Source organism: Rhynchophorus ferrugineus, unplaced genomic scaffold (genome assembly GCF_030347505.1).
Source record: "Rhynchophorus ferrugineus isolate W39M unplaced genomic scaffold, kcgeb_rfMv2 rfM9, whole genome shotgun sequence".
In the NCBI taxonomy this organism is placed as follows: Eukaryota; Metazoa; Arthropoda; class Insecta; order Coleoptera; family Curculionidae; genus Rhynchophorus; species Rhynchophorus ferrugineus.
The window spans coordinates 17746814-17761947 of record NW_027472588.1 but is presented as its reverse complement, the minus strand read 5'-3'; the positions used below and the strand labels follow the sequence as shown (position 1 = coordinate 17761947).

At 31.4% G+C, this 15134-nt stretch overlaps 1 protein-coding gene across 1 annotated transcript in view; it reads right to left on the bottom strand.

Moving 5' to 3' along the window:
• The window catches only part of Mct1 (Monocarboxylate transporter 1), a 102147-nt gene extending 89166 nt beyond the window's left edge, over window positions 1–12981 (bottom strand). The window contains exon 1 of the mRNA XM_076413593.1: window positions 12961–12981. The gene's annotated coding sequence lies outside the window, so the exon portion shown is untranslated. The remainder of the gene's footprint in view (window positions 1–12960) is intronic.
• Between the last annotated feature and the right edge of the window lie 2153 nt (window positions 12982–15134).

Genomic DNA, 15134 nt, shown 5'->3' with positions numbered 1-15134 from the left:
CGAAAAATTTACAACTTTGGATGGATTTTTTAATGTGCATTATAACTAACTTATAAGACTCAAAAATGTTAATAATAAAGTTTATTTTTGTGCGTTATCGAATGCTGTGAGAAATTTATGGCAAACATGTTCCATCAATTTCAAGATTTAAAAGTGATGATTTTGGCAGCAAAGATAAAGAGCATTCCAGGCAGCTTAAAAATATGAACACGCGGATTTGATTAATGATGATTCATGTAAAACGCAAGAAGAATAGAAATAATTATTGGGAGTAATAAAAGAAACCATTTCGAATCACATGAAGAACATGGAAATGGTCCAAAACCTTTTGTAGTATGAACTGAAGTCAAGAGACACTGGAAGGCGTTTGGTCATATGTGAAATGCTGCTTCATTGGCGAAATCGGTGATTAAACCATAACCATAATTCAAAGCAAAAAAAATATGGAAACCTCCTTGTCATGCATTAACATCAACGAAAAATCTGAATAGTGCTTCGTATTTGGTGGATCACTTTGCTGTGGTATACTATGAATGTCAAAACCTAATTAAACAATTATGGGCCAGAATATGAGTGAAGACTCAGCAATGTTATTCTTCACTATGACAACGCTAGAATATATGTGGCAAAACCGAGGAAAACATGCTTGGAAACATCCAAATGGGAAGTGCTATCCCACCCATCGTATTCTCCAGACCTTACGTCTTCTGATTATTATTTGTTTTGACATAGGAATCGTGACCTGTCTAAGCAGCGCTTCATTTCTTATGAAGATTCCAAAATGTATGTCGATTCGTGGATGGTCCGAATAGATGCATCGTTCTTTCGAGATGGAATCCGTAATTGTCTGAAAGATGGGAAAGAGTAGCAAATATCGATGGACAATATTTTGAATATTGTGCCGACTTTTTACAATAAAGCTTCAAGTTAAAAAAATCCTAGGCTCCTAGCCTAGTGAAAAAATGGTCAGAATACATGAAAATATCTAAGACAACGTGGGGCAAATATCCCGCTGTCATTTTGATTGCCTATAACTTTTCTCAAAGAAGTTTGGTTTTTATAAAAAGTTTATATGGTCTTTACGTTTTTATTCGTTATGATTGAAACCGCGATTCGCTATGCAACTTTCGGCTCTTTTTAAGGCATTTTTCATGACATACTGCAACATCTGAAGCTGAATTTTTTCAATTTCGTGACGAATATTATCTTCAAGATGTGGAATCGTTTGGAGTTTATTCAAATAAACTTTTGATTAAAAAAAAACCATAAAAAGTCTGGTGCTGTTAAATTCGGAAATCTGGCTCACCATGCTAAATTGCCACTTCGCGAAATTAGTCTTCGTGGAAAAACGTTATTAAATAATTGAATTGTTGAACGAGCTGTGTATGCTGAAGCCCCATCTTTCTGCAACCACATATCCTCTACTTCTTGATCTTTGATTTCAGGCACAAGAAATTTTCGAATCATGTTTTGGTACCGTTCAGCAGAAACAGTAACTGTAACACTTTGGTCATTTTCAAAAAAAAAAAAAACAGGGACCAAAGATGTTTTCAGCACCATACATGTAATAGCATACCATACAGTTATTTTTAGTGGATGAAATGATGTTTCATTAATTAATTGAGGATTCTGTGTTGTCCAAAAGCGACTGTTCTGTTTATTGACGTGGCCATTGAGTAGAAGGCTTCATCGTTCATTATCAATTTTGATGAAAAATATTCCATTTCACCAGTCAGCCTTAAGATTGCATTACTGTACACAACGCGTTGAGCAGCATCTCTCGGTAGCAATTTTTGGACTAATTGAATTTTGAACGGGAACATTTTCAAATTAGTTTTCAAAATTCACCTTAAACTGCGCGCAGAAATGTGTAACTGGGCACGTCTCCGAATTAATGTTTCTGGAGACTCTGTAATACTATCACGCAGCAGAGCTACATTTTCAGCGTTACGAGACGTCCGTTGTCTTGCAGAACGAGGCCTGTTACCTACTGTTGTACCGTACTGTCGAAAATTCGCATACAAACGATAAATTGTGGTTTTGTGAGGCACTGGACGATTACGATATTTTTAACCTAATTTCCGCTGAGTGAAAATCATGGAACAATTATTTTCAATAAATATTGTCACTATTCCTGCTCATCCTTTTGGCGTATTTTTATACCTAATAAAATTTGAACGTCTACACAATAAAATGGTTAAAGCGAAACTGAGCTAAACGTCACATAACTAAGATGGCGTGCAATCAAAATAGTACCGGGACTTTTGCCTCACCTGCTATTTTACCACAGGTTTCAACACTATTTATTGCCTTGAAATAATAGGGTTTAGTAAAATCAAAAGGGACAAAATATTTCATTATTTTCGGATTTAGTTTGTAGGTACTACAATGGGATAAAAATGAAATTAGTTAAAGGAAATCCTACTATACGTTAATCCGGATATCCTTTCCAGTATCCATGTTCCGATCAGCTGTTGAATTATGCAAATGCAACCTTTTACCTTCATCCACTAAATTTACTTTCGCTGTTTGCTTTTCGAACTTTCCCGATGCCGTCGCGAGCCGTATATAAAATTCCGAAATGTGAAATTTTCCACATTTTTTTCGGACCCCGTTGGCATGAATTATTTACGGGTGATCCCTATCTAGCCTCGAAAAGGCAGACTCAAGTGTTTGACTAAGATATCGCCCCGTAAGTGGCCATCGTAATTGTTCTAATAACACTTTCCCGAAAAAATGATGAGTTAAAATATTTGTACTTGAATAATTTCCAAATTATTTTCAGACGTGGGCGATCACGTTTTCGAAATCGATCGATCCACTCGAAGGTCTCGGAATTCTAAATCAATATTTGTGCATTATCTAAACGTTATCTTTACGTTGTAATCTACTTTAATTTGTTACTATGTCAACAAGTGTCGTGTAATTTAGTTTAAAATTAATTTTCTGTTATAATATTGAATGATATATCTTATTTAACAGTGTTGGTCTTAATTCCGAATAAGTTCATTAATATTTTAATCGATAAAAGTAATTGTAACTGTTAATAAATTGTTTATATATTTTTTAAGCTAATATTATATTGTGATATAATTGTCATTATATCCACCAAGATTTCATGCATTGAAATTATATGAATATAAGATAGATAATTCAAAATATAGTAAATCACCATCATCATCAATCCATAGTTGCTGTTCGGGGGAAGAGTATTCTTCTTAACAATTTAGCCTTGATAGTCATATTTCCTCTCTTCCACACATACCCTTTTAGAGAAGCAAAAGCTCCTGCAACTTCGCTGAGTCGATGTATTTCTACACTAGTAGATCCCATTAAAATTGACAACAATATCTGGGCTAGGAATGATAAAGATAAAGCGGAAGTTTTCTCTAAACATTTAAAACAGTGTTTAATCCATACCCCTCTGAAGTATCCGCAACATAATAAAATAACATAGTTGACTTTCTTAACAGTTCGTTTTAAATGGATCTGCCATATTAGAGACTTATTGTTAAGGAAGCACCTAGTTTTGACCTAATGACTGGAAGAATATTAAAAGAGCTATCAGGAAACTGTATCAAATTAACAATATTTATATTTAAATACTGAGACTTAATTACTTTCCTAGTACTTCGAAAGTGGCTTAAATCATTATGATTCTTAAACCTGAAAAAACCCGAAGACGTCTCCTCTTATCGTCCGAAATAATTCGAAAAGAAGATTATCGAAAAAATATCCGAAAAAATATACATTAGGAGACTCAAAATGATCGCAGAGGAGAAAAATATTATTCCAGACCATCAATTTGGTTTCCGTAATAAACAATAAAACAAATATATAGAAAAGTCCACCAAATTAACAAAAACTTAAACGATAAAAAATATTGCTCTGCTGCATTTCTCGATATTTCTCAGGCCTTCGATAACGTGTGACACTGGACTGTATGATAAATTGAAAAAGCTTTTGCCCCATACGCACATTCAACAGGGTGACAAACAAACTGGCCTACACCGAATATATTCGGGTGTTCCGCAGGGCAGTGTTCTTAGCCCACTGTTATATCTATTATATACAGATAACCTATCGACCTTAAGAAAAACTAATGTTGTAACATATGCTGACGATACAGCTATTTTATTATTACACGAGGATCCAATATGAGCCACAAAAAACCTTCAACTTAACAAAGTCGAATTGTGATTGAAAACGTGGCGTATGAAAGCAAAAGGGACAAAATCTACCCATGTGACATTCACCCTTTGTAGAAGAACATGTACCTTAGTAAAGTTGAATAATCATGAACTTCCGCAAGCAAATAACGTTAAATATCTGGGAATGCATTTCGATCGACGTTTAACATGGAAAAAACATATAGTGACAAAACGCTAACAGCTTGGGGTTAAACTAAACCAAATGTACTGGCTGATAGGGTGTAAATTTAAATTCTCATTAGATAACAAGGTTTTACTGTATAAGTCAATACTTAGGACCAGTTGGACCTATGGTATTGAACTGTGGGGTACTACTAGCAAATCTAACATAGATGTCCTTCAGAGTTTCCAGAATAAAGTGTTGTGAGTCATCGTCGATGCCCCATATTACGTGTCCAAGAAACTGATCTACATTATAATTTTTTAGTTAATAATTTTTTTCATAAATTGATGGAGCTAGAATCTTATTTAGACAACCGCAATTCGGTCTAAATTCTGCCTGCTCTTTGCGGTTTGTTTCTTCACAAGCTTTTTAACATTCCATGTGCATGATTTTCATAAATAACTTCTGACAATTGATAGGAGATTTAGTCATCGATAGTTTTTACACTGTTTACTGTTTCTATTAATCTTTTCAATATTGGAACAATCGTTGCTATTCAAATAACATAAGGTAGAGATTTAATCAAAGTAGGTAGAAGACAGAAGCATGTCTATCATGAGCTAAACTAATATATGCCACTGTTCAGGTCTTACCTTAATTTTCTTAAATCTAGTATATAACAACATCTTAAATTGAAATAAGCATCGGATATATTGGGTTAGCAGTCATCAGAGATAATTTTTTGAACAATTTGAATAATAGGAAATATAAAGTTCTTCGTCACCCGTTGTATAGTCTAGATTTAGCCTCCTTCTGACTAGCGTTTGTTTAAATGGATGCAGAGTGTAATGGCATTTAGATTGAAACATTTCTATACTGAAGGTCGTTCAATGTTGGCTCTTGTACTGGGAAACAGGAAAAAGTCAATTTTGTACGTGATATTATAAATCAAGATCATCAAGTGACATATAACATTGACGCATAGTAAGACATACATATAATTAGCATCAACAATATATAATGTATAATCGTTTGGTTGCAAACAAATTATTTGGCATTCATTGGGTGTAAGTAAATATTAATCGATTTGTTCTAGTTGGATCAAAAGCTCAGTATAACAAATACATAGCTGATGAATCACTGATATATGCTTATGAGTCTAAAACAAAACACGAACCGAATCATTTTCCAAGACGAGTCAAACCCAACAAACACGAAAAACTACATAGAAGTAAGTCGTTGCCTCTTTCTTCGGCAATCATGTACCGACAGAGGTTCTAGGATAGCCAATATTAAATTTCATTCTCTCTCACAAGTCTTTAGAAAAATTATTAAAGGGAAATTATTCTCCATCATTGATTCATGAATTGATAAGTCATCCTCCTAACAGTACTCTTTTGGTACCCAATAACTTTTTTATTCCTTTACATTCATAAAAAATTACGTGATTAACGATTTTCAATAACTAAAAAGAGATTGATGTGTTCAAAATGTGAGTTACCCCAAACGGGATGGAAAACCTCTTTGAAAATTGGCTCCAACGCATGGAAAAATGGAATGGATTTTCAGACACATTGTTGACGTGAAACTTCTCAACCAATATACTGTAACCAAGACCGCAGTGTTTCTTTGCCAAATCTCGCCATTGTTGACTATCATGATACATGTTTTTTTGGATTTGTTTACCTTGCATTCCACGGACATGTTCAAACCATTGGAATCAGTGTTTGTGGATTTGATCCTCAACTTATCCAAAGACTTGATTTTTAATGTTGTCATGGAAAAATTGATTTCATGTAAAATTCGTCTTAAATGAGCTTTAGAAATATTTCAAGCTTACAGATACCAAACTGTGTTAGTGTCCAAGTTCCAAGTCTAGAAGCCATACAGAAGGTTTCGTAAAATAAACGTTCGAAAAAGCCGGAATTATTAATTATTTTAATTTAAGTTTAAAAAAAACTAAATAGTTTTGATTCTAATATTTCTTTTTTTGTGCACGCTCTATTTTAGAGATCAAAATGTATCTTTCATGGTACATGTTCGTGTTTGATATGTTCATGTACCTTGGACGATTATCACTTTAGCCGAAGATCGTACTTTCCTCTCCCTGACCTGCATTTATGATTCCCATTATTTAAACTCCTGTACTTGTTCTAACTGGATCTCGTTGAGATTTACAGTAGCAGGCGGCCCATCAGTTGTCACTATTTAGTCTTGTTTTATTAATCCTTAAGCTATATGGTTCTGTAGTACGGCGTACTCCATGAAGAAATCTTGGAGCCTCATTGGGTTCAATATATAAGAAGAATATTAATTTAATTCATGCTATTAAATTTTAAATTAATGTATTTATTTTTGCCAGCTTGGTGGTGCAGTGGTAAAGGCGATAGGACGATCCTACCACTCTTGCGATAGCCGAGGGTTCGAATCCTGCTGGGACATGGTCGTAAATGTATGTTTGTGATTGTTTAAAATGTGTGATTGTTTTAGGCATGAGTGTAAAATCCGACAAGAAAAATGATCCCAGTCACGCCAGTAACCAGGTTGGGTAAGACCGGATATCTTCTGAGATGATTTCTAAAGTAGGCCACTCGCTAGTCGGTAGGCTTAATTCTGAGGACCGTGGTTCGGAACTGACGTTAAACTTTAGGCCCAGTCCAGATAAACCCATAGTTGGTAAAAGAAGACTTTTATTTTTTTAGATTTTAGAATATATTTAAAATTTAAAAAAAATAATAATTTTTTTTTACACTCTTGCCTAAGACAGTCACAAATTTTAAACAATCACAAACATACATTTACTACTATGCCCCAGCAGGATTCGAACCCGCGGCTATCGCAACAGTAGGAGGACGATCCTATCACCTTTACCACTGAGCCACCAAGCCAGCTTTTTAATTTATTTATTAATAAATTTAACATATGCAATATAATATTCAAGTAAGAAAAAACATTCACAGAAGTTAAAGAGACCAATAATAAATATCTACCGATATAATATATAGTAGTAAATATTTTCAATATTATCAGAAATCTATCTAGGTAATATTGGATGATTTTTAAGACGGTCAGTTGATAAGCTGCCAGTAGGTAAGCCCCATCTCTGAACCATGGTTGGTAATTAGAATATCATAGTGAAATAAATAATATGTTGCAATATGATATTTGTCAGGATTTTAAATATTGAGTTTCAGTTGATTTGATAAAGCTACCTTTAATATTTGCCAAAGAAAAACCAAATAATGCATAGAAAGTTTTTCTTATAACAGTTATTGTGTTGTAATTTTTATTGTAAACTTTAAAGACACATAACTGGGTGTATATATTGGATATTATGTTCTCTAAGAAGGGAGCAAAATTATTAATATTTAACAAAATGTTTCTGAATCAAAATAACAGGCTAAAGAGTGATATAAATTTGGTTCTTCGGCTTTAAAGGAAGTTCGTGTTCAGATATCGATTATAATTATAATTTGTTTTTGAATTACTTTCGGACTGACAAAACAATAAATTCTCATTGTTTTTGTAATATACATGGGTCCAAAAACTGGTGAAAAAATTCCTTAAGGCCATTAAATTAATGTTAAAGCACATTAAATCAATTATTAAAATTGAATTAAAAATTGATTGTTAAGATTAGAGAATTGAAAGCATAATTATTTCAATATCGTCTCAAAGTATTAGCCAGATATAGTTTCCTCTGGTTTCCCCATGCCCTACAAAATTATTTGGGGAAAAATTATTGTTATGACACGTAGAGGAGTTGCTCTTGAAACATCTTTTGTTTGTCTGTTGAAGAAATACTAATAATGATTTAATCTATAAGTAATTTTTTGTTTGGATTCAAGGTTATTGGAAGGTATACTGAAAAATAAATAAAATTTTACAATTCTTCAGAGAAATTTCAGAGAAAGTATAACGTCTCTTTTGATCGAATTAACTAAAAAATATTCGTTTTTAATGCTAATTATTGACGGTCTGATTTATTTTATTAAGTTAAAATTTAATTTCAATATCGCCAAGCTTCTATTATTACATTGTCCCTTTAAAGCTATTGTATTACTTTTTTAGTTTGTTCAAAATTTAAAGCCAATGCAGTAACGTGAAACTAGGTTGATAGCTTCGAGTTTGCGTCAAAAGCTTGAACTTTCTACACCGCTCCAATTTGTGTTTCTGCCGCATCGTTCATTTAACAATGGAGAATAGCACGACCAGAAAGTCTATCCTTGTCTTTCGATCTAATATATTTCGACATTAATTGATTAATAAACAAACTGAAAAATACCGTACCAAAACAATGGGTTTTGTGGCTTTAATAGTGGTCTAGCACGCAAACTTATGCAAGGAAATGGCCTATTTCTTGTTCTCGGATTGATTTTAATTAATTATCGAAGTGATTTGGTAGCGTAAATCATAAATAAAAGGTAAAAGGTAAACGCAAAAATAATTAATGTTTATGTTTTTATAAAATCTTTTTTTAATAGTTTTAGTGAATACGATGTAAAATTGACATCATGTTTATAAATTATAGATTTTTATTAGCCACTTTGAATTTTCTTTACTAAAATTTTAACAAGGAGGTGACATGGTTAAAAAGTGGTGTTTTGTGGGCTGCGTTACTGTTATTATCTACTAAAATAAACTAGATTTCAAGATGTAATTATTTTTGTTTTGTTATTTGAGCATATAGATTACAACTGCAGTAAAGTCATTGTAAAGTTTATTTTATATACAATTAATATACAATAACCACCATATATTTCCGTCTAATATAAAATTCTGCTCATTTTGTTTTGACATTTTCTGATTGTGGTTTCACCTGAATTATCATTAGTTGCAAATCTGTTTTTTTTTTAAGTAATTTACGCGTTTACCTTTTATTCATTTTAATTTCCTGTTTCACTTGGTAACGTTGTTGACAGCAATATCATAATTTGTAGCTAATGATAGTGTCTTACTAAAACGTCCTCAAAATGGCGACTTTGTGACAGTTAATAGTCTAATATAAAAGTGAAAAACAAAACGAAAACAGTATTAAAATAATTTTGGAGAAGATAATAATTTAAAGCGAAAATCATTCAAAGTTCAAGATAAAAATAATATATTTGGAAGTTTCAGATACTCAGATGATAATATATAATTAATTCTATATTGTTAATCCTGTGGAATGTTAAGAATTAAGTTCATAAAATTAAGAGATTCTTAAAGTAAAGCATTATAAAAAATATCATAGCCGAAATATGAAATGTTTTGAAATATTAATAACAGTTTAAATGTATACTATGAAATTGGATAAAAATTCATTAGTAGGGCTCCTCGGAGATGTCTTAAATTATTCGCGGTGTTGACTAAATATTGTTTCACCTGACACTGACCTGATCATTTATTTTTGAAGGTGCTAAAAATAGGTCTAAGGTAGTATCTGCTTTGAATAATATTAAATTATTCAGACTGAAAAGCAAAAGCAAAAGCGCAGGTCTAAGGTAGTATTTGTTTTGAATAATATTAAATTATTCAGACCGAAAAGCAAAAGCAAAAACGTAGGTCTAAGGTAGTATTTGCTTTGAATAATATTAAATTATTCAGACTGAAAAGCAAAAGCAAAAATGTAGGTCTAAGGTAGTATTTGCTTTGAATAATATTAAATTATTCAGACTGAAAAGCAAAAGCAAAAATGTAGGTCTAAGGTAGTATTTGCTTTGAATAATATTAAATTATTCAGACTGAAAAGCAAAAGCAAAAACGTAGACCTAAGGTAGTATTTGCTTTGAATAATATTAAATTATTCAGACTGAAAAGCAAAAGCAAAAGCGTAGGTTTAAGGTAGTATTTGCTTTGAATAATATTAAATTATTCAGACCGAAAAGCAAAAGCAAAAATGTAGGTCTAAGGTAGTATTTGCTTTGAATAATATTAAATTATTCAGACCGAAAAGCAAAAGCAAAAACGTAGGTCTAAGGTAGTATTTGCTTTGAATAATATTAAATTATTCAGACTGAAAAGCAAAAGCAAAAATGTAGGTCTAAGGTAGTATTTGCTTTGAATAATATTAAATTATTCAGAGTGAAAAGCAAAATCAAAAACGTAGGTCTAAGGTAGTATTTGCTTTGAATAATATTAAATTATTCAGACTGAAAAGCAAAAGCAAAAACGTAGGTCTAAGGTGGTATTTGCTTTGAATAATATTAAATTATTCAGTTTGAAAAGCAAAGGTTATTCATGTTTCTAGTTTAATAATAGAATATTAGAAACAGGCATCAATAGATAGAAAAAACATATTCGGGTTTAGACATATTGTTAGTTTAATCTAAAACCGGGTGTACAGAACAATAACAATTTAACGTAATTTAATATTTATATTTCTGTGAATTAATTGCATATTGTTATATATTCCATTCATAAATTAGGTAGTAAAACTTTCATGTTAAATATCATAATCACCTCATCATAATTATGTGACGAATATAGTGAGGCTAAAATTATTTAAAAAGTGAGATAATTGTTGATAAAACATTAAAGTTTGTTCAAACAATATTAAAATGTTTTAATTTATCAATGCTTTTTTCATTAAACTAATTTGGTTTTGAACGTTTTGAACTGTGTCATCTATAGATTGACTTTATCTTCTGATATTATTAGGCTACCGCGTTGATTTCATGCTTAAATCTATTGTACGATTTCCTAAAACTATTCTGTGCACTATTTTTGTTTTTTTTTTCGCGACAATTACTGATTTTGAACGACCAAAACCTTCAGTATCATTGCTGTTCTTACGAGTGAGTCAAACCCACAATAACTGGTGATTATATTGGCGCTATAAAGCTTATCAAACTACTATTTCATTACAAAAATATCAACCTTTTTTATTTATCGTTTGGAAAAAACCACTGTAACACATAATATCGTTTGAATATGACATAAGTATTATACAAAAAACATATGCTTTCGAATTTCGTCACTTGATTTCACGTATGATTTTTGATTTTTACAAAAGATAAAAACATAGAACAAGAAATTCTGAATTGTTAATGGAATTTCGTTTGTCAAGTCGTTGAAAATGTTGTTGGTACGATGATGGACCATATGTATCAAAAAATTTTTTAAATGCACAGCGGCCGAGATGTCGTGGAAATTTCATTTGAAATTAACATTGCTAAAATTTTACATCACGACAAGGCACCATCTCACGAAGCTATCATAACAAAGGAATTTCTGGGTGAAATCTTTTTCACCACCATCTAGCAACCACTGTATTTGACTAACATGGCTTCGAATAACTTCTCTCTCTAATTATTCTTTCTCAGACGACAGAAGACATAAACAATACTTATTTATTCACGGATTTCTGGAAAAGCGGAAAAAGGATATTTAGAATTATTTTTGTCACTAAGTTGGCACAACTGTCCTGTATATTGACGCGAACGTTTTCTGATATTTAATTTGTTTACGAGGCTTGATTTCACCAGTTCAATCCAAGAACATTTTGCGATTTTTACGCATTAAATTTATTAAAAAAACATATTTATATGACAATCAGAACAACAAAAGAACAAACAAGTTATACAGTGCAATCAAAAGCGTTCAATATGTTGGGTGAATATCATTAAGACGTGGATTTTATATCATGCCAATATATCATATTACAAGGTTATCATTATGAACGAATTTCTGACCAAAAACTATAAATATTATCGAACAAGTACTGTAATCATCTAGTTTCTCTAGTTGATTTCTTTTTTGAAGTATCTATTTTTAGACGATAGAATACATAGAAGAAAATTTTTTGCATCGGATTTTGGAAAATGCGTTTAAAAATGTCTTCTCAATTAGAATATTCATTGACAAAAGCCGTATAATTTAGAAAGAGATGCAAGACATTTTGATAAACAATAAGAATTTTGTGTTTTAATGATCAACTTCTGTTAGTATTTCATATGTCAAATGGATATATTTTATGATGTGGTGTCTTAAATAAATAATTATATATTGGTTCCCTACCCGTCATATTGTTTGCGTTAAATATAAACAATTAATACTAAACAATAGCATTGTGACGTATTATGGTTTCAATTAAATTTTAAAAGGCAAACAATTATAGAGGTTAGAATTATCTTTATATAAAAAAACTACATAGAAGCACTCTGTGAAAGACAATTACTTTTTTCCTATCTATTTTTCAAGTTTCTTGCATTCTACTTTTTCATAACTAAATATTTTTAAAAATTGATTGTCGGGGCAATAATTAAATATATTTTTTATTTGTCATAAAATTCAATTTCGAAGAAGTAAGACCAACATTCTCTGATAACTACACTTATTTATTTACCATTGTTATTCTATAGTTAATTAGTAAATACTATAATATAAACTAAGCAATATTAGTGAAAGTGAGTCATGATAGATGTGTTATTATTTGTAATACTAATTATTATTTAATATTTTTGATTCTAAGAAGAACTTTGCTAGAATTTACAATATATAACAAGGAAATTCTTTGAAGTGATAACTGACTGCTGTATATTAATATATTTTCTTTAGATTAGCACGTTTATTTTATCATGGTTTCTAATGAAGTTTACTAAGTGACTAATAAAGAAATTAGCAAAATATAGCATGAAATAATAGTTAAATGAACGTGTCACTCACCGTTTAAAGTAAGATCGAGTGTTTTCGATCATTTTCTTCAATTTCTCCACCAAATTCAACGTCTCGGCTATCGCAAACGATTGGTTCTGTCAGTGTTAAAATTCATGTCGAGTTGTAGGAATGCCCCATTTGATTTTCGACGAGCCACTGAAACTCCACGCTGCTTTCTTGACATGAATAACGTGACCTGCGCCGTTACCGACACCGTCTGATTTTTGCATTTTTTATTTTCTTTACATAAATCGTTACTGCCCGTTTGACAAAAATAGACGACCATAGCGAGTGATTTTGTATGCTCTTTGTCTGAATTTTCCCTCACAAAAGGTCTGTCTTTTTTTCCTCGCCGTATTTTAATTGAGGTGCGGGCGGAGAGAGACGAAGTCATACACCTCGTCCTTATCTAAACATCAATTTTGTTAAAGAAAACTGCGGTTACAGCTGATGTTTTGGATCGGAGGGCGCATGCCCTAAGCGGTTGATTTTTTGCTTGAAAAATATTAAAAACTAATCCGTTGTAATTTAAACTCTAATTAAACAAGGGGAGTTAATATTTTCCCATGTAATAAACTGAATTGTTTGCGTTTTTCGGTCTTTTGGTAGTTTGGTTTATGGTGAACAAAATGCCAACATTTTTGATAGTTTAGTTATATTGAATTTGTGTGAAGGCAAAAGTTTGCTATTGTTTTATTTATTCTGTTTGTTGTTATTGTCCGTTTTGTTATATGTCCGTTATATTAGAATATAATCAAATAAGAATTAGGCAATTTACAATATTAAATTGTTATGTTGAGTTAATTAATTAGGCTAATCAAAAAATAGCAAGACCCTTGAATCAAAACGTAAATAGATTATTTATTTATGGAATGGTATTTGAAACACGTTCTGGAAGCAGTTTAGGGACTAGCAAGATGTCTGATGGAGTTAAATCAGGTAAACAAGGCAGTTGCGAAAGGTATTTTTAGAATTTTTTTTTGTATTGAAATAATTAGTAACAAAATAATGAATGTAGCATTTTATATCGAAAATTCACAAATTTTTTTTGGTTGTTATATTAGACTTCAAACTTGACCGGTGATTATATGACGGATTGATTCGGAAATTAGATTAGGAGATAAATCACTTACATTATGTACCTATCACTTTAAGCGATGTGGCTAGCATTTGCTAAGTCGTCTGCTTTGTGTAAAAAATGAGATATATAGTAAAATTGCTGTGATATAACCTTTTTATACATAAATATATACATATTCTTAACTAGTGTTATGCTTGACATCTATAGCCCGTCCAATAAAACAGTCAATGCACGTCTAGATAATGTTGAATATATTTGCAATTGCTCTTTGTAAAAATGTAAAAATTCATTCATCAATTCGTCTCATTTTATTCTAGGTAAAAAGAGATAGAATGCTGTAGGAACGTGTAACCGGATATGCCTATAAAATGCGATTTGGATTGGTACTGGTGGGCCATGTTGCTAAATGTCTGCAAAATTGTTTAACATATTAGTGATAATTGGAGGTTAAGAACGGGCAAACGTTGTAAAGGAAAATTCTATGTTGATGCGGCTGTTTTATTGGGCTATATATATTTATTAATGATCTAGAAGCATCTGAATGAAACAGTGTTTTAAGTAAGAAGAAAATAGTTTATAATCTCACTTTTTTTTCGTTCTTGTTTGTTGGCGTTAAATGCTTCATGTATTTTTTCGACATAATTTAAGCCCTGTTTGGATTAATTTCAGTGATGATAATTAGTCTTAGATAAACATATAGGATATTAAGATATAATTTTATAATCAGAAGTATTTTCAAACTATAACATTGCTCATGCTAAAGATAATTTTTGTCACTTTCTGAATAATGTTTAGAGGGAGAATTATTATTCAGTCCGCGGTATTCTCCAGATTCTACATTCAGATATCATTTGTTTCGACGAATCAACACAGCTGTGTTAATTTAAAAATCTGATGATATAAATATTTCCAGTCATTGATGATTTACTAATTCTTCATCAACAATGCTCTTCCCGTGTATATTTAAAGTTTCAGATCTAGAGTTTAACGGATGCTCCCGCTGGTGTACCATGTTGTGCATGTAGTTTCAACACTCGGCATTTTTTTCACACATACCTTAAATATTCTAGTTCAAAGGGTTTTGCTGCTGTTTTTGAGTAGT